Below are 27,280 nucleotides of genomic sequence, written 5' to 3'. Positions count from 1 at the left end.
TGGCATTCTGAAGAATGCCCCAAGAAGGTCTTGGTCTTGCATGGAAGATGAGGACCCTGAAAAGTCAAGTTGCTGGCCTGAGGTCACAGTGGCAGCTGGTAGTGGAGCTAGGCCAAGCTCAAGTCCCATGGCAACCAGTGTGGTGTTCTTTATGAAAAGGACATTGTCTCCCCAAGGGGCTCTGGGTCTGGAGAGGTTGCTGGATTGTGAGTTTCTTAGGGGAAATGTTAGCAGGGGGGAGAGTTGAGGATTCTAGCGATCCTAGGTCCCAGGAGGGTAGACACCCAAGGGGTCTAGGAGGCTTCTAGTGTCATGGTCCAGCACTTGGGCTCTGGTGTCAGATAACTGAGTCCATATCCTCCTTGCACTTCTGCTTCCCAGTTGTGTGATTTTGAACAAATTACTAGACTTTTCTGACCCTGACGCTACCCACCTGTGAAGTGGATATATACAAAGTACCTAACACAGAGCTCAGCATCTGGTTAGCTCTTCTGTTTAGTTGAAGTCAATCCACAATCATGTACTGGGGACCTGCTGTGTATTAGGTAACAAAGACTCAGTGGACAGGACAGACATGGTCACTGCTCTCATGCAAAGTGGCTAGGAAGCTGGGTGGGGAACACTGGCAGTAAGTAGGTAGCTATGAGCATGCTGAGCATTACAACAGAGAAAGTGGAAGAAGCTGTGGATTTTATGGGACTGGACCTTCCTCCCAGTCTGGGGGTCAGGGCTGTCATCCCTGAGGCAGTCGGAAGGGGGAGTTGAAGGAAGAGTTGCACTTGGTATTGGGAGGGGGCCTGGCCCTTGAGTAGCAGCTGCAGCCCCTCCAGGCAGAAACAGGCACCGGGGGCTACATTTAGCAGAGGCCATGGCGGATGGTGGTCCCCAGCAGCAGTGCTCGGTGCAGCAGGGGTTTCTGTCCCCAGTCTCCTGACAGTTCCCATCAATGAGGTGCATATTCCACTCCTGGCAAAGCTCTCAATTTCCAAGTTTTCTATCATTGTCCACAAAGCAAAGGATTTTCATTTATTTGAGAAAATGGCTGCTCCGAGTGATGTAACAGACCCAGTTAGCACTACCCTGAGTGGAAAATGTAGCTCAAGACTTCCCTTGTTTGTTTCTTGGAGGCAGGTTGACTGGTATCTTGTCTTTAAAAAGATTCTTTAGAGAGCTTATTGTCTAAGAGAGGGGCTTGTACGCAACCATCCAGGAAGTTCTATGGGGGCATTGCAGGGATGTGTGTGTGTGCGTGTGTGTGTGTGTGTGTGTGTGTGTGTGTGACAGAGACAGAGAGAGAGAGAAACCAATGTAACATCCTTACATCTTTGCCCCCGGCCCCCATCATGCCTAGTCACGGGAATGACCTACTTTAATTATTGGAGGGTATGGAACCAAAAGGGATCCCAGAGGCAAATATCTCTTTAATGGTAGTTGCAGCTAAAAATGAAAGCAACCCTCAGATCTGACAGGGACAGACATGCAGTTATTTACAAGACATTCCATTGAACCTGGTCCACCTCCTCTCTAGACTTGGCACAGAGATTGCCTGATGACTCTAGACTGCAGTCTGATGAAAGAGGAGGAGGCCCCAAAGACCCAGGCTTTGAGGGAGATTCAAGAATTAAGAGAGGACTCCCTGTCTCTGTGCCTCAGTTTCATCATCTGTAAAAAATAGAAGAGTATCTATCACAATGAGTTGGTATTAACATGAAATGAGTCAATACAACTAAAGTGCTTAGAAGAGTGCCTGGCACATAGTGAGCACTTGATAAATGCTATTGTTAATTTGTTGTTGTCGTTATCGTTTTGCTGTAGTCATTATGCCAACCTTTACCCTCTCCCCTCCCTGCCATTAATGCTATCAAGCTTAGAGGCATAGGGACGGGGGTCAGTGGCTTTCATCCGAGCAAGCGCAGCACGAAAAGGCCAATCCAGGTAGGAAGGATCCCACAGACTGAGCCTCCTTGGAGTCTGTAACGACAACACCTTGTAGCCTCTAACTAGCTTAAGCCCAGAACAGAAGCTAAGACATTTGCACCCTCAAAACACATCCCTGAGCTCAGAGCTCAGACACTACTGCGTCTGGGTAGAGATATGTGAAGCACCACAGTGGCCATCCACAGGGAAACAGAGAGAGTAACACTGGAGGCCGGCAGCCACAAGAGCAAGCACCTTGCTATTGGAAGAAACAGGAGATAAACCGAGTTCACACTTGAATCTGTAAACTCCTGATAGTAAATTTTGTTTTGATTTATACCTTGCAGTTTTTAGCATCAGACTTAGCACTCCTACCTGACTCAGAACATTTTGATTTATAAATTGTAAAATAAATGGGTTTGCACATCCTGGGCCTGTCTTGCAAACCACTCCAATAAATTCTTCATCAGTGGCTCTCAGCTCTTAGCCACTTCACCTGCATTTGGGCTGCTCTGTGAATTAGAAGCGAATAAATCATATTTGAAAGAGCTCAATTCCTACCGCTACATTCTGTTCCTTTGTCTCTCCTGGATGTGCGGACTGTGTATTTTGTTAAAATTAGTTGGGGAGGATGTAGCCCGTTTGACAGGTCAGGCTTTTTTGCTGGAATCTCCTCCTTACCCAGAATGCTGAGCCTCTTCTCACACACTAACCACTGCCCCAACTTTGGACCTTGTTCCCTTTTGAGCCTCTCTCAGCCTGTCCTTCTTTCTTCTGCAGCTGACCACCCTCCCTGCTGTTCCAGCAGAGGCCTACTTTGCAATATTCTTGGGGAGCAAATCTCAGCTTCAACAGACTTTGCCTCCCAGCCTTTGAGAACAGCAGGCTTTGTGGATGGTTACCTGGGTATAGATCTTCCCCTAAATAACTCTTGAGACCCAAGCTTTCCAGCATTTCGTCACTTTTTAAAAATGTTGTTCTCTTTTTTCGATGTATTCAACATTTTATTTTACTTATTTTATTTATTTTTTATTTTCCGTAGGTTTTGGGGGGAACAGGTGGTATTTGGTTACATGAGTAAGTTCCTTAGTGGTGATTTTTGAGATTTTGGTGCATCCATCACCCGAGCAGTATACACTGAACCCAATTCGTAGTCTTTTATCTCACACCCCTTTCCACCCTTTCCCCTGAGTCCCCAAAGTCCATTGCCCAAATACTTTGGCATAAATTTAACAAAAGATGCACAACAGTTCCGCACTGAAGGCCTCAAAACATTACTGAGAGAAATTAAACAATACCTAAATAAATGGAGATAATATGTTCATGGATTGTAAAGTTCAAGATTATTTGAGATGTCATTTCTCCCTAACCTAGTAGTTTTTTGTTTTTGTTTGGTAGAAGTTGATGAACCAAGTCTATAATTCATATGGAAATCTAAAGCGCCTAAAATAGCGAGAACAATTTTAGAAATAAGTTGGAGGGTATATATTACTTAAGACTTACTATAAAGCTACAGAATTGAAATGGTATGATAGTAACATATAAATTGACAAATAGACAAATGAAGCCAAATATAATCCAGATATAGATAATGCATATATGGTCAACTGATTTTTAACAACAGAAAAGCAATGTAATAGGGAAAGGAAATTTTTTATTAAATGGTGCTAAAACTGAACATTTATGTGGTGGGGATAACCTGGATCCCTACCACACATCATACACAAAACCTATTAAAAGTAGATTGCAGATCTAAATATAAACAATAAAACTATAAGACTTCTAGAATAAAGCATAGAAGAATATCATGACCTTGGGAGAGGCAGATATGTTGAAATTGAATGTCATCAAAACAAAAAACTTCTGCTCCAAAAAAAGCACCATAGACTGGAGAAAATAGTCCCGATCCATATATCTGATAAAAGTACTGTTTCTAGTATATATAAAGAATTCCTATGACTCAATATTAAAAAAAAACAAACTCCATTTTTTTTAAAAGAAGCAAAAGTCTTGAACAGATACTTTACAAAGAAAGATATACAGATGGTCAATAAACATGTGAAAACTGTTCAACATCTTTAGTCATCAGGGAAGTGCAAATTAAACCATAGTGACATACCACTACTTACCCACTATAATGGCTATAATTACCAAGTCTTACAACACTGGTTACTGGAGAAAAGGCAGAGCAACTGGGACTTTCATTCATGACTGATGGGAGTGTAAGATGATTAAACTACTTTGGGAAACTCTTTGACAGTTTCTTACAAAAGTTAAACATATATTTCTCTTATGCTCCACCAAATTCCATTTCTAGGTATTATATCAAGAGAAATAAAAACATATGTCCACATACAAAAAAAGACAAGCACAGAATGTTCATACCAGTTTTATTCATTATAGTCAAAAACTAGAAACAATTGAAATGTCCATCAAATGAATAAATGATATCTAGAATGTTCATACAAAGCAATAGTACTCAGTGATAAAAGGAAGAAACTACAAATAGACTCAACAAAATGCATAAATCTCAAAGCATTATGGTGAACAAAAGAAGCCAGATACAAAAAAGTATATTCTATGTGATTTCATTTATATGTAGTTCTAAAACAGGCACAACCAATCTATGGTGATTGTCAATCAGTGACTGTCTTAGTCTAGTATGATTGCTACATCACAGAATACCACACATTGGTTGGCTTACAAACAGAAGCTTATTTCTCATCGTTCTAGAGGCTGGGAAGTCCAAAATCAAAGTGCTGGCCGATTCTGTGTCTGACAAGATCCTGCTTCCTGGTGCCTTGATGGCACCTTCTCTCTGTGTTCTCACATGGAGGAAGGGGGAAGGACCTCATAACTTTATCACCTCCCAAAGGCCTCACCTCCTTCAGCACTTTGGGGATTAGGTTTTAATACATAAATGTGTGGAGTCGGGGGAGGGGGAAGTAGACACTCAGTCTATAGCCTTGATGCTTTTTGTGGGCAGAATAGACAGATATAAGTTTACTTTCTTGTAAACTTCTACTTCTGCTCGAAACTTGCCTTGGTTTCTTATTTTGTCTAACACTTTCCTTTTTTGTAGTATTCTTATATGACTTTGGTATCCAGGTAAATTGAGTTACAGAATATTTACCCTTTTATTTTCTAAAAAAATTTTGTGTAAAATCTTATTTATACATGTAAATGATGTGTTATTGCATCCTTAGATTCTTGATATAATTGAAACATGAAGCCATATGAGTGTGGAGTTTTCTTTGAAGGAAAGCTTTTAGTTACAAGTTCAACGTCTTTAGAAAATAAGGGGAAATTTGATTCTTCTATTTCTTTTTAGTTCAGTTTAATTGTATGTCTTTCAAGGAATTTATTAATTTTATATATTTAAAATATCAATATATTTATATTGAATTTGTTGGTATAAATTTCCCATAATATTCTCTGACTATTTTTTTAATGCCTGTAGGATTTATAGTGATGGCTCCTCAGGTTCCTGAGATTAGCAATTTTTCTCTCTCTCTTTTGAAATGAGTCGTTATGGAGTTACCAATATTATTAATACTTTTTAAAAACACAATTTTTTATGTTATTGATTTTCCTATTGCTATTATGTTCTTTTCCTATTTTTATTAATCTTTTCTACTTTTTTTCTGTTAAATATTCTCTTTTTCCCCCTAACTTCTTGATGTAGCATCTTATACTGTCAGTTTTAAACCCTTTTTTCTCATATAGTTATTTAATATTATATATTTCCCTCTAAGCATTCCTTTAGCTGCATGCCACAAATTTTAATATTTAATATTTTATTTTAAAATGTTTCTAATTTCCCTTGTGACTCCTTCTTTGACATATAGAATATTTAGAAATATGTAGCTTCACTTCCAAATATTTGGAGATTTAGGATATTATTTTAGTATTAATCTTCAGTTTCATTCTGTTATGGTCAAGGAAGATGATCCTTATGATTTCAACACTTTAAAATGTATCAAGACTTTTTAAATAACCCCATATATCATCCATCTTAGTGAATGTTTCGTGTGTGCCTGAAATGAATGTGTATGGAGTCAGACATTGTGTTCTACAAATGCCAATTAAGTGTTGACATTGTTGTTTAAATTTTTTTGTCTTTTTTCTATTAATTATTCACAGATGAGTATAAACATATATAACTATGATTTTGAATTTGTCTATTTCTTTCTTTAGTGCTGTCCATTTTTTTCTGAAGGTATTCTGATGCTCTTTTATTAAGAGTATACACAAATAGTATTATTATGTCTCTTGATGAATTGACCATTTTATCATCTTTTATCTCTAGTAATAGTTTTTGAAGTTTGCCTTGACATATTATATTACTTATAAGTGACATATTAATAACTACTCATGTTTTCTTATAATTTGTGATTGAAAGATATATTTTTCTCTATCTTTTACTTTTAATTCCTCTGTACCTTTGGTTTTCAAGTGTGTGTCTAGTAAACAGCATATGATCATATCTCTTCTTTTTATCCAGTCTGACAAGCTCCACTTTTTAATGGAAATGTTTAACCAACTTTCCTACTTGTTTTCTATTTATCCCATCCATTCTTTGGTTGTTCTACCCTCTTTCCTCCCTTCTTTTGAATTAATTGAATAAATTTTAGTATTTCATTATATCTACTCTTTGGGTTGACTTTGGGTTTTGTAGTGGTTTCGCTAGAGATTAAAATATACATCCTTAACTTATCCCAGTCAGTCTTTAGTTAGTATTATACTTCATGTAAAACATAAAATTCAATAATAATATTTTCCATTTATATCCTTCCCATCTTTGTGCTATTTTTCCTAAATTTTAATTCTAAATATTCTAGCAACCCCATTGTATATTCTTAATTTTTTTCATTTCTCTTCAGTCAAATGAATTTTCTTTAACATTTCTGGTAGTACAGTGTATCAACAAATTTTTTCAGCTTCTGTTTATTTTTAAAATCGCTTTCAGCTTCTGTTTATTTTGAAAATGAAGTGAAAGTTATATTTGCTGGAAGAATTCTAGATTGATTTTTTTCTCATTAGCACTTTAAAGATGCCTTTCCAATTTCAGTTACTCTTATTGTTCTCCTCCATACATTGTGTCTCATTTCTCTGATTTAAAAATTTTCTCTGTCTTTGGTGTTCTGACATTTTACTGAGATATCCCGAGATGTAGTCTCTTTTTGTTTATAAGACCCAGGATTTGTTGAATTCATTGAATCTGAACTTGTTAGTTTGACATATTCCATCAAATCTGGAAAAAATTCTGTCATTATATTTTCAATATTTTTTTGCTATAAAATCTCTTGCCTCTCCTTCTGAGACTGTAATTACACACAATATCGGGAACAAATTCTGTCATTATATTTTCAGTATTTTTTTTGCTGTAAAATCTCTTGCCTCTCCTTCTGAGACTGTAACTAAAACATAATAAAATATTAACTTATCTGTTGAGAGTTCTGTTTCTTATATCCACATTTTCTTTATAAATCCTTGAACAAATATGTAACAGCCCTTTAAGATTTCTTGTCTGTTAATTCCATTATCTGTGTCATCTTGGTATCTGTTTCTATCAATTGTTTTCCCCAGTATTAGATCATATTTCCTGCTTCTTTATTTTTGTAGTGAATTTTTGTTGCGTGCTCTACATTGTGAACGCAATATTGTTGAGGGCCTGAATTACATTTTCTTCCTTGAAAGAATGTTGAGATTTATTTTGGCAGGAAATTAATTTACTAGCAAAACAGGTTGGTTTTAGGCTTTGGTAGGTCAGGCTACAGTAGCCCCTACTTTGGGGCATAGCTTTTCTGCAGTCTTAACTGAATACCTAGAATTCTTCCATCTGTAGCAAGGTTTCTTTCCTCTGGCTAATCAGACCTCCAAAGTTTCCAAGCACTGTGCCTTCTCAGGAATCTTCATGAATTTCTCAGTTCCCATTAGTTGTTCTGTCTCAGGCCTTGTGGAATTTCATGTTTATACATGCAGTTTAGTATTTGTTCACAGACTCAAGACGTCATTATACAAATTTCTGGATAACAGGTTTCTTGGTATTTCTCTTCTTTGGCATCCTCTCTCTCAAATTCCAGCTGCCTTATCAGCACTGAACTAATACTTTTTCTCTACTCAGGCAGAACGCTGCTGTTTAGTTCAGTTCCACTTTCACGTCACAATTTCAGGCAGGAATCTGGCATAAATGTGACATCATTCCATGTGTTCTTCTTTCAAGGGCCACAGTCCCACACTATCTGTTGCACAATAGCTGAAAAGAGTTGCTTCCATTTTTCTCCCAGTTTGGTAGTTGTTTATGGTGAGACTGTAAGTCTGATACCCTACATTGCATCATGGACTGACTGGAAGCCTCCAGTGGTCTCCCCATTTTACAGCTGGGAATGTGGAGGCTTAGCACCTCTTCTGTTTTGCCCAGTCAAGATCACTCAAGCGGTGGGTGTCAGAATGCTGACCAGAGCCCTGATTTTTACCTCTCCTTTTAGATCTCTCTCTGCCACGTTTCATGTTATGTCAGAGCATGGGAGTCCCAGAAGTGAGATTCTCCTGTTCTTGTCCCTGCTGTGTCCTGTGCTCATGCTTCAATCTTTTGGAGACTTTTAGATAGCAAAATGCACCAGCTGGGGTTCTGGGTCTGCCAGGCCTCGGTGGTAATCAGATCATCCACTTAGCAGCTGATTGACCTTAGAGGCATTTCTTCATATTCATACCCCCATTCGTTATCTTTAACAGGAGGATAAAAACACTCACTGTTGGAGGGATTTGCAACGATCAAATGTTCCATACTCAGAATGTGCCTGCTGTAGAGGTTTGCTCTACAGAGGTGAGCACATCACAGTCTGACTCTGGGAACTGAGGGTGGATGACTGACAAATGCTCTGCTCTCTCTCTCCATGCACGTGGCAAGCTTGAGTTATTTTGTTTATTAAAGCATTTTGTGGCAATGGCACTCGATGAGTCCCAGGTGTTATTAATATCTCTGAATCACTATGCAGTTCTATAAATACCTTTCCCTCCTCTAGCTATGTTATTTTTTCCCCTTACCTTATGAAAATGTAAGTCAGCAACGAAATTATGAATTACTGGCTCCCTTATCCTCTGTTCTGTAATTAAGGAAGTGCTAGGTAAGAAAGCACGTGTTGAGGAAGGTGGATGGCAGTCAGAGCCCATGCTGGAGGCTGCCTGCCTGCCTGCCTGCCTGCCTCCAAGGTGCCAACAAGATAGTCAGCTGTGGAAACTCTGCAGGAGCAGAGCCAGGTACCAAAAGACTGAAGGTCATAATCAGTCTCTGTCCATGAGGAATCTTCCCTTTGTGCTTTAGTCTTGTCACAAGCCAGTTTTCCAAGCTGGTAAGCATTTTGTTTCAGTCTGGAGCATTTTACCTGCATCTCTTTTTGGCTTATCCATAAACTCCTATTACAGTCAACCAGCCACCCATTCCCATTATCCACCATATCTATTTTTTAAGTGAGTATGTGGGCCTTCTGCAGAATTTGGCCCTTTACACAGATCTAACCATTTAGAACCAAGAGAAAGATCTTCACTGGGAAAATCTGTCTCTCATCCCACTGGTTTTAAAAAGATTCTGTATTATGGAGGGGAAAATGTTATTAGGAAGGGAAAAGCCATAGTTTCTAATAAAGAAACTTGGCATTGTTTTCTTCAATCCACATAATGACTTCTGATTTAGTTACTTTAGGTTCTTAGAAAGAGAGAACTGGGAGCCATAACAGGAGACTGTGAAGAGAAGCTGTAAGCAGCCTGCTTCAGGGGCTGCCTTTAAACATGGAAGGTTTTAGAATTAAACAAACAGTAGCTCAGATATAACTCTGCCTGCACTAGCTCTGAACATAAGCAAATGAATTTAGTCTTCTAATCCTCAGTTTTCTTATCTGCAAAGTGGGAATAAGAACAGTTGTCAGATAGGGGTCATTAAATGACAAGGTATGGTTGATGCGGATGCCTAATAAGTGATTGTTAGAATAATTACTGTTTTGTTTTGGTTTTGGTTTTTTGAGACACAGTCTCACTCTGTTGCCCAGGTTGGAGTGCAGTGGCATGATCTCAGCTCACTGCAACCTCTGCCTCCTAGGTTCAAGTGATCCTCCTGACCCAGCCTCCTGAGTAGCTGGGATTGCAGGCATGCACCACCACACCTGGCTAATTTTTGTAGTTTTAGTAGAGACAGGGTTTCACCATGTTGGCCAGGCTGGTCTCAAATCCTGGCCTCAAGTGATCCACCTGCCTCAGCCTCCCAAAGTGCTGGGATTACAGGCGTGAGCCACCACACCCGGCCTATAATAATTATTGTTGCCATGAGGAGGCTTGATCTGCCGAGAGTCTGAGTGAAGTCTGTTTTACGTTAGGTTTGGGGAAGTTCCTCTTTCACTTTTTTGGACCACTTCAAATGTTATGTCCCTCCCTGCTTGACATTTGAGGCCGTGAATAGCAGTGCTCCTTGGGACTGCTGGATACTGCTAACAGCATCTGGCTCTCCCTGTGAATCTGTTCCTTGGAGCAAACAAGGAACCCTGACACTCAGCCGCCTGGTCACTGCCAGGGAAAATTCTATGCTATTTTCCTTTCCGTTTTTTAGATTAGAAACCTAGGAATCCTCTGTCTTGATCATTTTCCTCTTCCCCATCTAAGCTGCCATTAGTCCTATCCCTTCTCCAAAGCTTTAGAAGCTCCCTTTGCATCCCCTGTGGTCACTCTACTTTGGGCCTCAGCACATCTCGCCTGGACAGCTGCAGGAGCCTCTGGTGGGCTTCCTCTGCCTCTAGTTAGGGTTGCCTCTTGCCTTCCACTGGCTTCTGGATTCTTCATGATGGCGGAGACCTTGCAATGCCTCCTTAGTGCAGCAACTGTCACAGTGATATTGCCAGGCCACCTGCTCCAGAGTCACCTTGGTGCTGCTTAAGCAGGTACCTACCCAGGCCCCACTCCTTCCCTACTGAATCAGAATTTTTGTGGCAAGGACCCAAGCATGTGCATTTTAATCAACCTTAATCAACCTTCTCAGATGATCCCTATATTCGCTTTTTTTTTTTTCTTTCCCGAAATGGAGTTGCGCTCTGTAGCCCAGGCTGGAATGCAGTCGTGAGATTTTGGCTCACTGCAACCTCCACCTCCTGGGTTCCAGTTCAAGCAATTCTCCTGCCTCAGCCTCCTGAGTAGCTGGGATTACAGGAATGCGCCACCTTGTCCAGCTAATTTTTGTATTTTTAGTAGGATGGGGTTTCACCATGTCGGTCAGGCTGGTCTTGAACTCCTGACCTCATGATCCGCCTGCCTTGGCCTCCCAAAGTGCAGGGATTACAGGCGTGAGTATATTCTTATATTACATACTGAGTTTGAGAATGACTGTCCTACTGCTGAACATCTAGTCTGGCTTTCGAGGCTTTGTAAGACCTGACTTGCTCTTCAAACCCTACTTATCTCCCCCTGAGCCCTCCGAGCAGATGCTCTGGTTGACCTACCCAATAGTCTTCTCCAGCTTCAATCCTTTTTTTCCTGTTGGCAGAGCATGAATTCCCACAGTTAAGGCTAAAAATGTCAGATACACACTTTTTCAGCCTTCTTTGCAGGGAGGGGTGGGCAGGCCCCCCATTTCTGGTCAATGAGGGGAGGCCTTCTGGTAAGGGGGGGTTCTGATACCCACCCCCCCAACAATCAAAAGAGAGACACCTATTCATGTCTTAGCGTCTGCCACTCCCTTGCTTCCTGCAATTGGATGTTGTTGAGTGGTTGTGACTGGAGCTGTAGTGACCGTCCTGTGGCCTGAGGTGACAAATCTGTGGATGAAAAGCCACCACGCTGGCAGGTGATGGGATGGAAGATGACTGGACCTGCGACCCTCGATGGCACTGCTGAGCTGTTGCACCAGCGGAGCCCAGCTGCCCCAGGCCTCCCATTATGGGCCGTCACAGGACACTGTCAGGGGGCAGACCACAGCTGGTCTGGTTCACTCTTTCTCGTGACTGATTCGTTCTTCGTGGTCAGGGTGGAGTCCTCCCTGGCCACCACTTATTCCAGGTTTCTGCAGACCTCAGGCTTCGGCTTCTCATATCCAACTCTTGATACCCATTCATTTTTCTCTGGGCTTCTCCAAATTGTGTACACTCTTTAAGGACCAGTTTGAGTATCGACTTTCCTCTTCTATAAATCTTTGCATATGGCAATAGGCTACATTAACTTCTACTTTAAGTACTGATTTGTTTTCTATTTTGTGACAATTCATCTTCCTTCCCATCTAGATTTTAAGCACCTTATACCACCTTTGTTTCATTGCATCTCCCAGGATAGTGATGGGATAAATAGGTGCTCAATAAATCACTGATAATTGATGGTGTGATTGATCACCGATCTAGGACAACGACAACTGAAGCAACATTTTAGGTCTTCATTGATTTGCTTTGCAATTTCCTTCATAGATGACTGGAACAAAAATCTTCAGTTAGGGCCAGTTCAAAGTTTTCATGACTCAAAATATTGCATTCAAGATTGGTGTTTTATTAACCAGAGTTGATCAGTTCTGTTCTTGAGATCTGTATAGATCTCCAGAGAGATAGAAAGGAAAATACTACTGGATGGAGAAAAATTACTAAAATAGGAACAAGAACAATAAAACAACATGAACACTAGCTGGTAAAGACCCTGCACAAAAATGACCTAAAAGAAATCAGTTGAAGTAAGGCCGGAGATGGGGGGGTCTTCTGTCCTCCACTCCCTTCTCCAACCATCCCCTCTGCAATTTCCCACACAGCATGCAAAGTTCACAGAAGTCTGTTTAAAAGACTTGTGAACTTTATAGGGTAAATGCATTCTACTTATACATTTAAATTGTGGGAGTTTCAAGATAGCTCAAAATACTTGCTAATTTTCTAACTGGGGTCTGAGTTTTCTGGTTCTTACTGAGTGAACTTTTCGTGCCTACTTATATTCTGTTACCTGAGGCAAGGGTCATCTTGCTATGCTTTTATATCTTTTTCTTAATTCTCGCCACATGTTGTGTCTCTTAGATCCAGATTTCAGTTTTAAATTTGGAACCGGGGGAAGGGAGCTCACATTTATTGTGGGCCTACCATTTGCCAGCACTTTATATAAGAATCACATTTCATCCTTCCAGCAGCCGTGTGAGGTGGATAATATTGTTCTCATTTTATGGATGAGAAAACTGAGGCTCCGAGAGGTTAAATACCCAGCACGAAACAATGCTGGGGTTAATCCCCTTGGTAGAAACTTTTCAGTTCTCATGGCTCACACAGGCTCAGCAAAAGAGTGGTTTCCTGATTCCCACAACTGAGAGATATCGGTAGTCCCGACCCAGCAGGACCTGGAGGCTGAGACGCTGTCATCGGGACCTGGCCTGGATCTGTTTCACGCTCCCTCTGTCCCCAGGTGGGCCCTTTCTTACCTCGTAAGGTGCAGAAGGCTCCCAGCACTCCCAGTTGACATCTCACATTCTCAGCTATCCTAGCAGGAAGAGGACTTCTCTCAGTGTTCCACCAAAGGTTCAGAATGGAAGCTCACTAGCCTGGCTTAGACGCCGTGTGCTGTGGTTTAGTGTTTATGCTCCCATCCAAATTTATATATTAAAACCTCACCCACCATGTGAGGGTATTTAGGGGCAGGGCCTCTTGAAAGGTGAGTGTCATGAGGGTTGAGGGTTGAACACTCATGAATGGGATCAGTGCCCTTATAAAAGAGGCCACGGTGAACTCCCTTCCCTCTTTTCGCCATGTGAGAACACAGTGAAAGGACAGCCGTTTATGAACCAGGAATCAGGCCCTCACCAACACCAAATCTGCCAACAGCTTGATCCTTAGGCTTCCCAGCCTCCGGAATTGTGAGAAATCACTTTCTGTAGTTTCTAAGCTGGCCAGCATATGGATTCTGACATAGCAACCCAAGTGACTCAGACACCTTGCTTACCCCGGAATGCTCACTCCCCCAGTCGGAGAGCGGGGTAGACAGTGCTCCTGAGCCTCAGGGCCTGAATAGGGGTGGCATTGTCTCTGAAGTCAAGTCCGAGGGGGTGTTTCTGGTAGGAGGGGAAGGGATGGTGGAAAGGGAGAATGATGCTCAGCCCTGAGTGGGGATGCACAGGACCAGCCCGGCCGTCCCTCGACCCAGGAGCAGGTTCTAACCACACAACCCTTCTCTGTCCTAACCCTGTACAATCTCCAAGTTGTCAGGTGGGAAGAGCGGAAAGGAGATCTTTATTCCCGCTGTACAGAGGCCTCATAGCTCGTGGCATATGTATGTGGATTGGTGCTAGAGAACACAGAACGGAAATTAGGGGGACTCAGAAACTGTGGGGGAGGAAACGCACACATAGAATGCTTCTTCTGCGCCTCCTCCTGTGTTAGAATTGAGGCTCCAGGAAGTATCCACATGATAGGGCCACTCCCGAGCCCCCGTCCCGGCCCACTCTTCTCCCCTGACCCGAGCTCTGACCCAGGGACATGGTGCTCCTTGAGGAAGCGCATTGCAGGCAGACCCATCAGGCCTACCGTCAGCTCTGAGGCACCTTCTCTTAGTCCTTCCTCTACACAAATTGTTGGCCACCATATTTCACCCAGGCTACAGTGGAAGAGCCCTCGGGCTCTGGAGCCTATGACCTGAGTAAGTGTCTCCTCTCAATACCACCACTCAGCTCTTGACCTCAGGCAAGTTACTTAACCTCTCTGTGCCTCAGTTTGCCTTATCTGTAAATACACTGAGGTAGGTGAAGCCCTTAGCACAGTGCCGGGGGCATATGCAGTGTGAAATAAACATTAGCTGTTATTATTACTTCCTCTGGGCGTGGTGAAAATTTAATGAGCTAATGCACAGAAAGCACTCAGAACAATGACCAGTATGGAAGTTCATGCTTAGTCAATATTTGTTGCTGTTATCCCTTAAAAACCAGCAGGACATACAAATTGTCACTTCCTGGCCAGGCTCACAACCTTAGCTGTCCGTTCAATCAATCTGACAAATTTTTAAAATATACTCATGTCTGAGCCTCACCCTAGCTCAGTGGGTCTCAGCTCTGGAGCTAGTTGCAATCACTCGGGGAGCTTTAATAGCTATGGATAGCTAAGCTTCATTCCCAGAAACTCTTACGGAAATGGTCTGTATTGTCCCAGCCACTGAAATGTGTCAAAGCTTCCCAGGGAGTGGCCAGAGCTGAGAACCCTGCTGTAGGAGGATCTAACTGGAAGAGAGGACATCATAGGTAATACAATAGTGACATCATAGGTGGGAGAGGAAATGCCCGATGGCTCTGAGACTAGCAGAGAAGTGCAGGCAGCTCTGAGGGTCCCAGACATGGTCCCTCGAGGACCTCCTGATGGCTACTGAGCCAAGGAGCAGCCAGTGGTGATCACAGACTCCAGCCAAGGGCTGGGCCCCTCCAGGGTGAGCAGAGCCCTGCTCAGCCAGCTCCTGCAAATATCAATCCTGCAGGAAGAGTGGTGGGGAGAAGACACTGTTCCAACCAACTGACCTACTGGATTGGAGGATCTAGAAACCTACACCTGACTCTGGCCAAGATAAAATGCTTCAAGGTTCCTGGATACGCTCCACACGGATGCGGGCTGTGTCTTTTTATTCACTGATTTGTGCCTATAGAAGAGCCTTACTACAGGGCAGGAGCAGTGCCAGGCAAGCAACATAAACTCAGCCTCTGCCTTCGTAGGCCTGACCATCTAGAGAGGCATGTGGATGTGCACACTTGGAAGCCCACAGGGGTACCAGGTTTATGGGGTGTAGATGCTGCTCACTGAGCTGGTAGCAGGGTGGGACCCCTAGGTTTGGAGCAGGGTAGGTGCTTGGGGGCCAGGGACTCTAAGTAGAGTCATTTGTCTTTGCATCTCTAACATGGTAGCTGCCTTCTTTGGCCACATGTTCAAATCTCCCAGGGAGCCCTTAAAAATGACTGAAGCCCAGTCCCCCACCCCTACACATTCTGCGGGTGACCTGAGGGTGAGGTCTGAGAATGTGAATTTAAACTTTATCCTCTGAGTGGACATAGCTGGGCTTTGGACAAGTGCTCTAATGCTTAGCATAGAGCCTGAATGACAAAAGGACTCCACGTGGCATATGAATCCTGGACAGGGAAGTCCTAGTTATGGGGGTTGGAGGTGCAGGCTGGCCCTCCAACCCCTCTAACCTTCTGGGATGCTTCCTGGAGGGGCACGGATCTGGCGTTAAGAGTTGAGGGAGAAGAGAGAACAGCTAGGGGCTGGGGCAAGAGGCAGGGCTCCCATTCCTGTGGACTTGCCAATTTTGAACAAATTTGCCAGGCAGGCCTCTCTTGAACTCTTGGATGCAGAAGGAAGGGAAGGTTCAGAATCGGATGATGCCCTTCCCCACTGAGCTCAGCCAGGGCTGGCCTTGCTAACCAAGGACTCTGTACCCCATGGCCTTGCTCCCCTGTAACCTACCCAAAGACCCTGATAGGACCCTCAGGCTTAGAAACAGGAGGTGGGTCTTGAGGGCCACTGGAACACCTGGAGGAACAAATGAATGAGCTCATTCTTCAAGGGAACGCAGGGCCGAGGCAGAAGCTACCGTCTGCCAGATGCGTCTCTCTGTACAGCGCCTCTCTGAAGATTCAGACTGTTCCCATGGTAATTTGAGTCAAATCGTGGGGGAAGCAGCTCATCACTGCATGGTCAGTTAGACATAAAATGTGTTTTAAAATAATTTTCTTTGACTACATCTGTTATCAAAAATCACACCCACCTCCGGAGTATACATTGCAATTTTTAAAAGTGAAAATTGAGGAAAAGTGCATTCTTATCAAAATAGCCCCCTCTTTTTTTCTCCCCTCTCTCTCTGCCTTGAAGCCATCAAATTGATTCAGCTTAAGGCTAAATATAGGGATGACTAACAATGATTTCCACAAGAGCTTTAGAAATCACTTGCAAGCGAGCAAACGGAAAATAGATCGTCCCGCAACCACATCAACCAATGTCTGAGACAACGGCCTAAATCCAGCTGCTGAACTGAAATGAAAAGGAATGCTCTGTCCCTTGGCTGGCCTGGCAGATGCAAGGCCCCAGCAGAAGGGGAGACGCTCACAGCGCCCAGTACCCTCAAGACGGGTCTGGCTGGTAGCTGTTTGGAGATGTTCCCTGGGAGGGGCTGAGGGGTTGCAGTGAGAAGCCCATTCATTCTGCTGTTGGTCCCAGACTGAGTTTTCTGGAAATCGAGTACTTTGTGAGCCCTCGCTCTAGGTATCACAGCAAATGAGACCCTTTGCATGTTTTGCATCTCTGAGGAGGCCTGGAGTATTGGAAATAACAGGTCAGAGAGGAGAGGCGAGCTGCTGGCCCAGCATGCCGCAGAAGGGGCCTGGCCAAGAATCATGACCAAAACAGCTCCTGTTGACAGGAAAGGCTCCTCTTCATCAACTCCCCTTATTACCCTTTGCAGAACACCATGACTGCTCGGGCCTGGCAGGCAGTTTTAGTAACATCCTGATGCCTGGGCAAGAGAGGATCCTCCCTCAACCCTGTGCCCCTGAGGGCCCCACTCCACACCCCACAGGTAAGAGGTCCAGCCTGTGCCCCTGAGGGCCCCACTCCACACCCCACAGGTAAGAGGTCCAGCCTGTGCCCCTGAGGGCCCCACTCCACACCCCACAGGTAAGAGGTCCAGCCTGTGCCCCTGAGGGCCCCACTCCACACCCCACAGGTAAGAGGTCCAGGGCCCACTGGGATGTGTCCACCTAGTGTTTTTGCTTCACCTTCTAGACCAGGGTTTGCAAACGACTCCTGGGCCACTAGTTTCCATTCAACTCATAAGCTAAGAATGGTTTTATATTTTAAATGGTTGTAAAACATCAAAGGAAAATGATATGCGAAAATTACATGGAATTTAAATTTTGGTGTCCATAAGTAAAGTTTTCCTGGAACATTGCCATGTTCATTTGTTTGCATAACATCTATGCTGTTTTCACCACAAAACGGCAGACTTGAGTAGTTACGACAGAGACCGTATGGCCTGCAAAGCCTGAAAGATTTATCATGTGGTCATTTGTAGAAATACTTGCCAATCCTGGGCCTAGACCACTCTCGGCGCACCTGGGACCCCAGCATTCCCTGCCCACAGGGCCCCAAGCCCCTTCCATCGCAGGACGGGTTTTCTGGGTTTTCTTCTTGAGGATGGCCAAGGGGCAACTGTTTGTAGCGGGTGTAGATGGAGCTTCCACAGTACTTGCCAGGCCCCTTGGTGTGCGAGAACTGGGGGTGACAAGACGAATGAAGTACAACTGGGCTGGGGCCTCAGAGCTGGCCATCTCTGACAACCCTATTCTAGCATGGAGCCCTATAGAGTCCAAGAATTCAATGTTAAAACCTGGCCTTCTGGGTTTATCAGGAGAGGAAGGCAGACTATATTTTGTTAGAGTTAACTTGATTTATTTTATTTATTTATTTATTTTTTTTTTTTTGAGACAGAGCCTCGCTCTGTCACCCAGGCTGAAGTGCAGTGGCACAATCTTGGCTCACTGCAACCTCTGCCTCTTGGGTTCAAGTGATTTCTCCTGCCTCAGCCTCCTGAATAACTGGGATTACAGGTGCGCGCCACCACACCTGGTTAATTTTTGTATTTTTAGTAGAGACAGGGTTTCACCATGTTGGCTAGGCTGATCTTGAACTCCTGACCCCAAGTGATCCACCCACCTCAGCCTCCCAAAGCGCTGCGACCACAGGCATGAGCGACCGTGTCTGGCCAAGTGAGCTTGATTTGTAACTTTCAAATGTTCAGCAGCATGGCATGTGGGCCTCCATTTGTGCTCGTGCCCTGGAGCTTAATGTGTTAGGGAATTCTCTAGACCATTCCCTTCTTACCTCACCAGTTGAGGTGCCCTTCACCCAGAATCACAGGGATTCCTCCCAAACCCACTCTGCCAGATGTATGCGCTATCACACTTACACAATTTAACTCAGCACTTACAAATTAATGAAACATGAATGTGAAAATGACAGCTTTTTTTGTTGAAAAGACCCAAGAAAGATGAGTCTCTGGAAACCAGTGGCATTGACATAGGTGTGGGCAGGACAAGTTTATATGTTTGGGGGAAAAATTGAATATTCATACAACTCTTGCATCGTATATGCCTATAAACCTTTGCTCCATTTTTAGAATCAAAACTGCAGAGCATAGCCTGTTTATCACACTTGCAATTTGTATAAGGAAGAAGACTTAACGTTCCTGCAGAAAGACAAGGTACAAGCCAGGGCCTTGACCCTCCATCAAAAGACAGGCAAATCAGTGTGCATTTACGCGCTTTACATGAAATAATTTTAATATCTTTATCATTGTTTATAATTCCCTACTTAATATTTTTGATTAACACTTAATAATTCCAAATGGACAATTCTATAGATGATGCCATAATGGCGAACACAATTCAGCCCATAGCGAACATTGTGCTGAAAGGTACTGAAGGCTTACAGACATTATTTCATTTAATTCTCACAGGTCTCATGTGGCAGATGCCCCTACAGCCCTCAAGCTATAGGTAATGCAACTATAAGTCGGTGTGGTGGTGGTGCACCTGTAGTCCCAGCAATTCTGGAGGCTGAGGTGGGAGGATCACTTGAGCCCAGGAGTCCGAGGCTACAGTGAGCTATGATAGCACCAATGCACTCCAGCCTAGGTGACAGGAGTAAGACCTTGTCTCTTAAAAAAAAAAAAAATTAAAAGACAATACAACTAAAACTCAGAGAGGGTAAGTCACTTGCCCAAAATCACATAGCTAGTAAGTGAGCAGAGCCTTGAATGCAAGTTAGCCCTGACTCTGAACTCGTGAGTTTCACAGCTGTGCCATCCTCCACACGGCAGGCTTCCCCCAATATGTGCAGAAGAAATGAACAAATGAATAACCCCTAATCAGCAGGTCCTGCTAACTGGGTTCTGGTTCTCTGAAGGAGTCAGTGTGCTGAGTGGGAAGAGACAAAGCCACAGGCAAGACATGGCATAAGAGCGTCAATTCTCCTGAGAGCGATCGATAGAAAACTTTTAGAATGTTTAAGTGAGGCCAGGCACAGTGGCACACTCCTGTAATCCCACCACTTTGGGAGGCCAAGACAGGCGGATCACCTGAGGTCAGGAGTTTGAGACCAGCTTGGCCAAAAACGCTGTCTCTACTCAAATTACAAAAATTAGCCAGACATGATGGGGTGCACCTGTAATCCCAGCTACTCGTGAGGCTGAGGCTGGAGAATCACTTGAACCTGGGAGGCAGAGGATGCAGTGAGCCAAGATGGTGCCACTGCACTCCAGCCTGGATGACAGAGCTAGACTCTATCTCAAAAAAAAAAAAAAAAAAAAAAAAAAAAAAAAAAGTTTAAGTAAACCTGTATATCTCATGGAATGAGATGCAAAACATTGCATGACTTCTAAATAGAAACTAGAAGACGTCAGAGAAACTCTTAGGTTCTGCCCTGCATTGGCCTACATCCCCGTACCCTGTGGAGTTCGCCGTCGTCCTGGGCTCCTCAATGGAGATTTTGACACACAGTCCCATGGAGTACCAAAGAGAATATCCTCAGGGTCGGGGAGGAGAAGAAAGGTGCGGGCGAGAAGGCTTGTTTGAGCCGCATTGCCGGGTTGTATCTGGACACCAGGCAGACGGTTTGTGGGACAGGGTGATAGAAAAAGCTGTGGCCAGGCCCTGAAATTGCCTCATAGTGCAATGCAGGAGGAGGGTGGAGAGATGGGGAATTCATTCTGGGCATATAGGAGGGCACATACTCGGTAGCCAGAGCCCGTGGGGAGCTAGAAAGGACAGAAGGCTGCTGAGATGCAATCCTCTATTGAGGCCGCATCATGACCGTGCTGAATGGGAAGGAAAGTGTTCTCCTGACAAAGACTGAGTAACATCTCTGCTTAGGAAAGTGACCTAAGGGCAGATCATTACCTCCAGGGGCCTGGGGCAGCCCTCTCCCCTAAGCCCTGGGCAGAAGGGCCCACGTTCCTGTGCTTCACTAGAAAGCCCTGTGATGGCTCATTTTGCAAGTCCACTTGACTGCCCATGGGGTGCACAGATTAAACGTTACTTCCAGGTGTGTCTGTGAGGGTGTTTCTGGGTGAGACTGGCATTAGAACTGAGGGACTGAGAAAGCAGATTGCCCTTCTCAACATCGGTGGGCATTGTCCGATCTGTTGAGGGTCTGAATAGAGTAAAAAGGCAGAGGAAGGAGGAATTGACCCTTTTCCCCTGCCTCATTGCTTGATCTGGGACATTTCATTTGGTCTTCTCTTGTTCTCAGACTGGGAATCTCGCCATCGGTTCCCCTGGTTCTCAGACCCTGGGCTTGAGCTGAATTACACCATGGCTTTCTGTTTCTCTGGGGAACGCTGACTCATAGAAGCCAACTCAACTTGGGCATTACTGAGGCTGTAGGGTGACGGTCAGCCCTGAAACTACACTTGTCTGTGCACTGTTATGGGGAGCAGATCCACAAGGTCACATAATCCCCCAAAAGGTGAAGACCTATTGCCTTGAGGAGCCCCAAGGAGAAAAGCCAGGCTTGAGGGTTTTAGGCAAACCAGCCACAGAGCCCTGAACTCTTATCTTCACAGAGCACTGATTCCAGCCTCTCCCACCAACAGAAACTGTTGGGTTTATGATTTATGTAAGTGTCCTGATTAGGACTGAATTGATCAAGGCAAAGGGATATTTAAGGAATGAAACCTGAACTGCTCTGCAAGGTGAGGATTAGGAATATCTTATACTTTCCTGCAGCTGGAGCTTGCGTGAAGTTAATTACTGCATATAACAGCATTATAAAGTTTGGAGAAAGAGCATGGGGCTCCAGGAAGTATTGTCCTCAAAGTCACAGAACTGATGACCTTAGACAGAAGGCACCCATTAACCACCGGACCTTGGACAAGTTGCTGTCTTCAGGATTCAGAGTCCTCATCTATACAATGGGATTAATAGGGTTGTTGTGGACATTCAATCATATAATGTGGATATTCAATGTGTGAAGAGTTTACAGAGTGACAGATGAAGTCACTGCTTGATAACAGTTTTTATTATACTACTGATAATTACTTTATTCAATGTTTCTGTCAGTGGTAGTTGGGGAAAGGAGAAATAATAGAAGGTACTATTAGATCCAAGCCTACAAGTGATATGTAACTTGTAGCTTGCCCTGCTGAGCAAAAAGTAAGGATACCAGTTCTTCCAAGGGCTCCTTCTGGGCCCCTCCTCACATGCGCTATCTGAATTGCTTCTCTCAACAACCCATCCTGTGGTTGAGGAGGCTGAGACTCAAAGAGATTAACTAATTTTCCCAACTCATTCCTCAGTTTGGAAAAGTGGAGGCAGGACATTAATTGGACTCTGTCATAAATCACTGGGCTCTGTCTCTGGAGCAGGGGTGTGTCTGGACCACAGAACATGGGCAGAGAGGGCCCGCTCCTTCATCAGTGATGAGTTGTGTCGGGTGAGAGAACTCCTGGATGCACAGGTCACCAGACTCAATTCCCCTCCTCTCCTCATTAGAAGCTTCCTCTGAAATCTACACCTTGCCAAGATGCAGAGCTAGAAAGTTCATAAATCAGAGAATCGCTGAGTGGCAAACTGCAAAAAAGGAAGTGACACTTCCCCAGGGGGTGTGGAGATGCTGTCTGTGAACAAAAAAGTGAGAGGGACTTGGCCCCATATCTGCAAAGAGACAGGTGTGCTTCCGCAGGGGGCCTGCGCCGGCCCGCTTCTGCAACCCTTGTGTTACCTATCCACTGCTGCACAAGCTTGGCTTTGGCCCCAGAGTGCATGCCTACTCTGTCCCCCAACCTCATCACTCCCAGCTGTGTCTGCTCACTGCCTCCTGTCACCCCGAGTATGCAATTCAGACTCAGTGCCCTTGAGGCCCTCCTGTCTGGGACTGACCATTCTCCCTCCTATTCCCAAACTACTTGCACCAGCCACATCAGCTTCCAGAGCTCTGCTGCAAAACACAGCGTGCTCCTGCCTCAAGGCTTTGCTCAGGTGTTCCCTCTGCTGCAGGGCTCCTTCTCCACTTCTTTAAAGAGCTAATTCCATTCCATGGCTCAGATTTCATCTCAGCTCTGAGCTCTTCAGAGTCCTTCCCTGACCTCCTAAATTATACTCTGAAGCCAATCACCATGACATTGACCTTTGTCATTTTCTTCACAAAGCCTTCAAAATCTTCACCTGCAACTATTTCATTATTTCTTCGTCCTCTGCCAGAAGGTAAACTTCCAGAGACAGAAGTCAGCCTGTCCTGATCACTAGGCTCTCCAGAATTAGAACAGCGCCTGGGTCGAGTGAGAAGCGCCTGAATTCTCACGAGTCGGCATTTGAATCCACAAAGGAAGCCAAGCTCTGGCCGCTCAGCATGTGAGCCTCAGTGGGTGCACAAGGCGGTGACTCTGGCTTCTGGGCAGCCGCCATCGCTCTGGTCCATGCTCAAGGCATCTCCTCGAGTTGCTACTTAGGCTGTTGCTTTACCAAGACAGTGGAGGAGAATGGGCAGGAGAGGCCGTTGATGTTTCTTGAGTTTTGATTTTTTTTTTTTTTTTTTTTTTTGATTCTGAGGAACTAGATACAGTCTTGCATTGTTGAATGATAGGGATATGTTCTAACAAATGCATTGCTAGGTGATTTCATCATTGTGTGAACATCATAGAGTGTACTTGCACAATCCTAGATGGGACAGCCTACAACACATGTAGGCTATGCGTATGGTCTATTGCTCCTAGGTTACAAACCTGCACAGCATATTACTGGACTGAATACTGTAGGCAATTGCAACACTATGGTAAGTATTTGTGTATTTAAACATAGCTAAGCATATAAAAAGTACAGCAAAAATAGGTATAAAAGATAAAAAATCGCCAGGTGTGGTGGCTCATACCTGTAATCCCAGCACTTTGGGAGGCTGAGGCAGGTGGATCACTTGAGGTCAGGAGTTCAAGACCAGCCTGGGCAACATGGTGGTCTCTACTAAACCCCGTCTCTACTAAAAATACAAAAATATTAGCTGGGCATGGTGGTGGGCGCCTGTAATCCTAGCTACTTGGGAGGCTGAGGCAGGAGAATCGCTTGAACCTGGGCGATGGAGGTTGCAGTGAGTACTGAACTTTAGCCTGGGTGACAGAGCAAGACTCCATCTCAAAAAAAAAAAAAAAGATAAAAAATGGTCCACCTGTATAGGGCACTTACCATAAATGAAGCTTGCAGGACTGGAAGTTGCTCTGGGTGAGTCAGTGAGTGCTGAGTGAGTATGAAGGCCTAAGACATCACTGTGCGCTACTAGAGACTTTATAAATACTACACACAGGGGCGACACTAAATTCATTTAAAAATATTTTTCTTGAACTATAAATTAACCTTAGCTTACTGTAACTTTTTTACTTTATAAAATTTTAACTTTTTTAACTTCTTGACTCTTTTGTAGTAACATTTAGCTTAAAACACAAACACATTGTACAGCTGTACAAAAATGTTTTCTATCCTTATTCTATAAACTTTTTTCTATTTTTAAAACTTTTTCCTTTTAAGTTATTTTGTTAAAAGCTGGGACACAAACACATCCATTAACCTAGGCCCACACAGGGTCAGGGTCACCTGTATCACCTCCACATCTTGTCCCACTGACAAGCCTTCAGGGGCACGCATGGAAATGTCATCTCCTATGACAGCAGTGCCTTCTGGAAAACCTCCTAATGGACTTCCCGAGGTTCTTTTACGGGTTAACATTTTTTTTCATAAGAAGTACCCTCTAAAATAATGATAAATAGTGTAATATAGCCAATACATAAATCACTAAGTGATTTATTATCACCAAGTATTATATACTGTATGTAAGTGTATGTGCTAGACTTTTATACAAATGGCCACACAGTGGGTTTGTTTACCCAGCACCCCTGCAAACGCATATTGCATTGGCGTGTTATGATGGCTGTGATGTGACTAGCCTATAGGAATTTTCCATCTCCATTATCCTACGGGATCACTGTTGTATGTGCGGTCCACCGTTGACCAAAACCTTGATATGTGGCACATGACTCCATCATCATCTGTAATTACCCAAATGTACACCCAGTAGCCCTCATCCCAACCTTGGCCTATTAGTTCATGTGAGGTGGGAAATGATGCAGAATGGAAGGGTGACTGGCTAATGAGCCAGGTCCCAACTCCACTTTTAGGTGCTGGGTGACCCTGAATAACCACAGCGCATCTGAGCCTTGGTCTCCTATTTGTAAGATGGTTGAGTTTGTGGATTTGGGAGTCAGACAGGCCTGATTAGCCCACTTAGTGAGTTGGGCAACTTCCCCAGTTCTCTGTCCTGGTTTCCTTATGTATGACATGGAGATCTTAAAACCATCTCAGAGGGTGGTCATCAAGATGAAATGAGACAGAGCTTGTAAGATTCCTAGTTGTGCGCCAGGCACAGAACTCAGTGATTGTTGGGTGTTGATTGCCATTTGGTACTGCCTTTACTGCTATGACCACTGGCAACCAGGCAGAGGATGTGGCTGTCATCTCCTGATGTAACAAGTAAACCCTCACTATCTACATCATCCTTTAGCTGAGTGGTTCTCAAAATGTGGTCCCCAGACCAGCACTCTCAGCATCACCTGGAAACATGTCAGAAATACACATTTTCAGGCCCCATTCTGGACCTACCAACTCAGAAACCCTGGAGGTAGGTGGGGACCAGCCATCTTTACCAAGTCACTTCCAGGTGATTCTGCATAGAATTCTGCATTAGCCCCAGCAGGTTGAGAATCACAGTGTTAGCCCCAATCTTCCTAACTTCACACTAGAGCCACCTGAAGCGCTTTACCAGCATGCTAATACCTTGCTCCACCTGAGGAGACTAGGATTTCCCTGGGCTGGAAAGGGACTCCCAGTAAAATAGAACCAGCAGGGTGTGAGAGAGTGTGTGTGTGTAAACTAGGACACACACACACACACACACACACACACACACACACACACACAGAGAGAGAGAGAGAGAAACAGACAGAGGTTTTGATCTAAAGAATTGGCCTTATGCGATTGTGGGGCCTAGTAAATCCCACATCTGCCAGGCAGGCCAGAAAGCTGGAGACTCAGGGAAGAGCTGGCACTGCAGCTCGAGTTGGAGGCAGTCTGGAGACAGAATTTCCTGTTTCTTAGGAAACCTCAGTCTTTTTCCCAAGGCCTTCAACTGATTAGACAAGGCCCGCCCACCCACATTATGGAGAGTCATCCGCCTTACTCAACGTCTACTGATTTTAATGTTAATCTCATCTAAAATATGCCTTCACAGCAACATCTCAATGATAGTGAACCAAGTGTCTGGGTGCTGTGGCCTGGCCAAGTTGACATACTAAAGGAACCACCTCGGCTGGGCAGCAGGGAAGCAAGGCCGTGGAGGCCTCCCTCCTGGCTCACATTCTTTCTGAATGAGGTCAACAAAACAAAGCGGCCGCCCCCTCCCAGGCCATATCTCACGCAGCCCCGCTCCTCTCCTCACTGTCACTGCTGACAACCTGTGCAGCACCCTTGTTTGGGGGTTTTCACCCTGCAGGTGTCTTCCTAGCTTCTCCCTGGGAGCGCTCAGCCTTGTGTGACCCGCTACCCTCAGCTCTGCTTTGAGGGTACTGCAGGCCCCCTCTCAGGTCATGTGTGGATGGATAGAGAAACAGACACAGGACTAACCTGCACATGGAAGAGGTGAAGGGGAATGAAGAGCTCCAGGAGCAGCACCGATGGAACGCCCTGCGTGGTGCCGTAGGTGGGACGCCCTGCCGTAGGTGGCGTGCGCCCTGCGTGGTGCCGTAGGTGGGACGCGCCCTGACGTGGCGCCACTAATAGAGCACCCACAGCAAAGCTACTCTGCCAGGCTCCTTAGACCCCCGCAGAACCTTCTTCAGAAGCCCTTCTGTGTCCCCTTGCTCCTCCGCGTATCGTTATGTATGTCAGATTAGCCTCTCTCCTGGCTTCGGGATGAGGGCAGGCGGGGGAAATTAGGCTGTTGTTACAGGATTCACAGAGGCAGCCTGAAGGTGATGGAAAGTCTGGGAAACACTCCCTCAGGAAAGCTTTGGGTGAAGCAGGTGCTGAAACGGGGTGGCCCTGCCCCACTGGGGCTGAGGCATCGCTTCTAGGACATCTGAGGTCATCGAGTGACGGTGACAAGATGGACAGGGATGGACTTCCACGCTGGCCTGGGTGCTGCTCTCACAGGTTGCCCTTGGAATGAGCACCGAGAAGGAGCAGTGTGCTTTGTTTTTCAGAATGTACACGGGTTTCGTTTGAAGGGCTACCCTTTGAAGAGATGATGTCCTGCTGACTTTAGGAAAGGAGATGGTCATGAGAGTAATTGTAGCTGAT

The 27,280-nt window shown here is 44.6% G+C and overlaps 1 long non-coding RNA gene across 1 annotated transcript in view; it reads right to left on the bottom strand.

Moving 5' to 3' along the window:
• The window catches only part of LOC108512513 (uncharacterized), a 94,620-nt gene extending 67,934 nt beyond the window's left edge, over window positions 1-26,686 (bottom strand). Inside the window, exon 1 of the long non-coding RNA XR_001880621.1 lies at window positions 26,606-26,686. This is a non-coding gene — a long non-coding RNA (uncharacterized LOC108512513). The remainder of the gene's footprint in view (window positions 1-26,605) is intronic.
• Window positions 26,687-27,280: the final 594 nt, after the last annotated feature.

Source organism: Rhinopithecus bieti, unplaced genomic scaffold, assembly GCF_001698545.2.
Source record: "Rhinopithecus bieti isolate Rb0 unplaced genomic scaffold, ASM169854v2 scaffold_28016, whole genome shotgun sequence".
NCBI classification, from domain to species: Eukaryota; Metazoa; Chordata; class Mammalia; order Primates; family Cercopithecidae; genus Rhinopithecus; species Rhinopithecus bieti.
The sequence above is the reverse complement of the archived record's forward strand: the minus strand, read 5'-3'. Positions and strand labels throughout refer to the sequence as shown.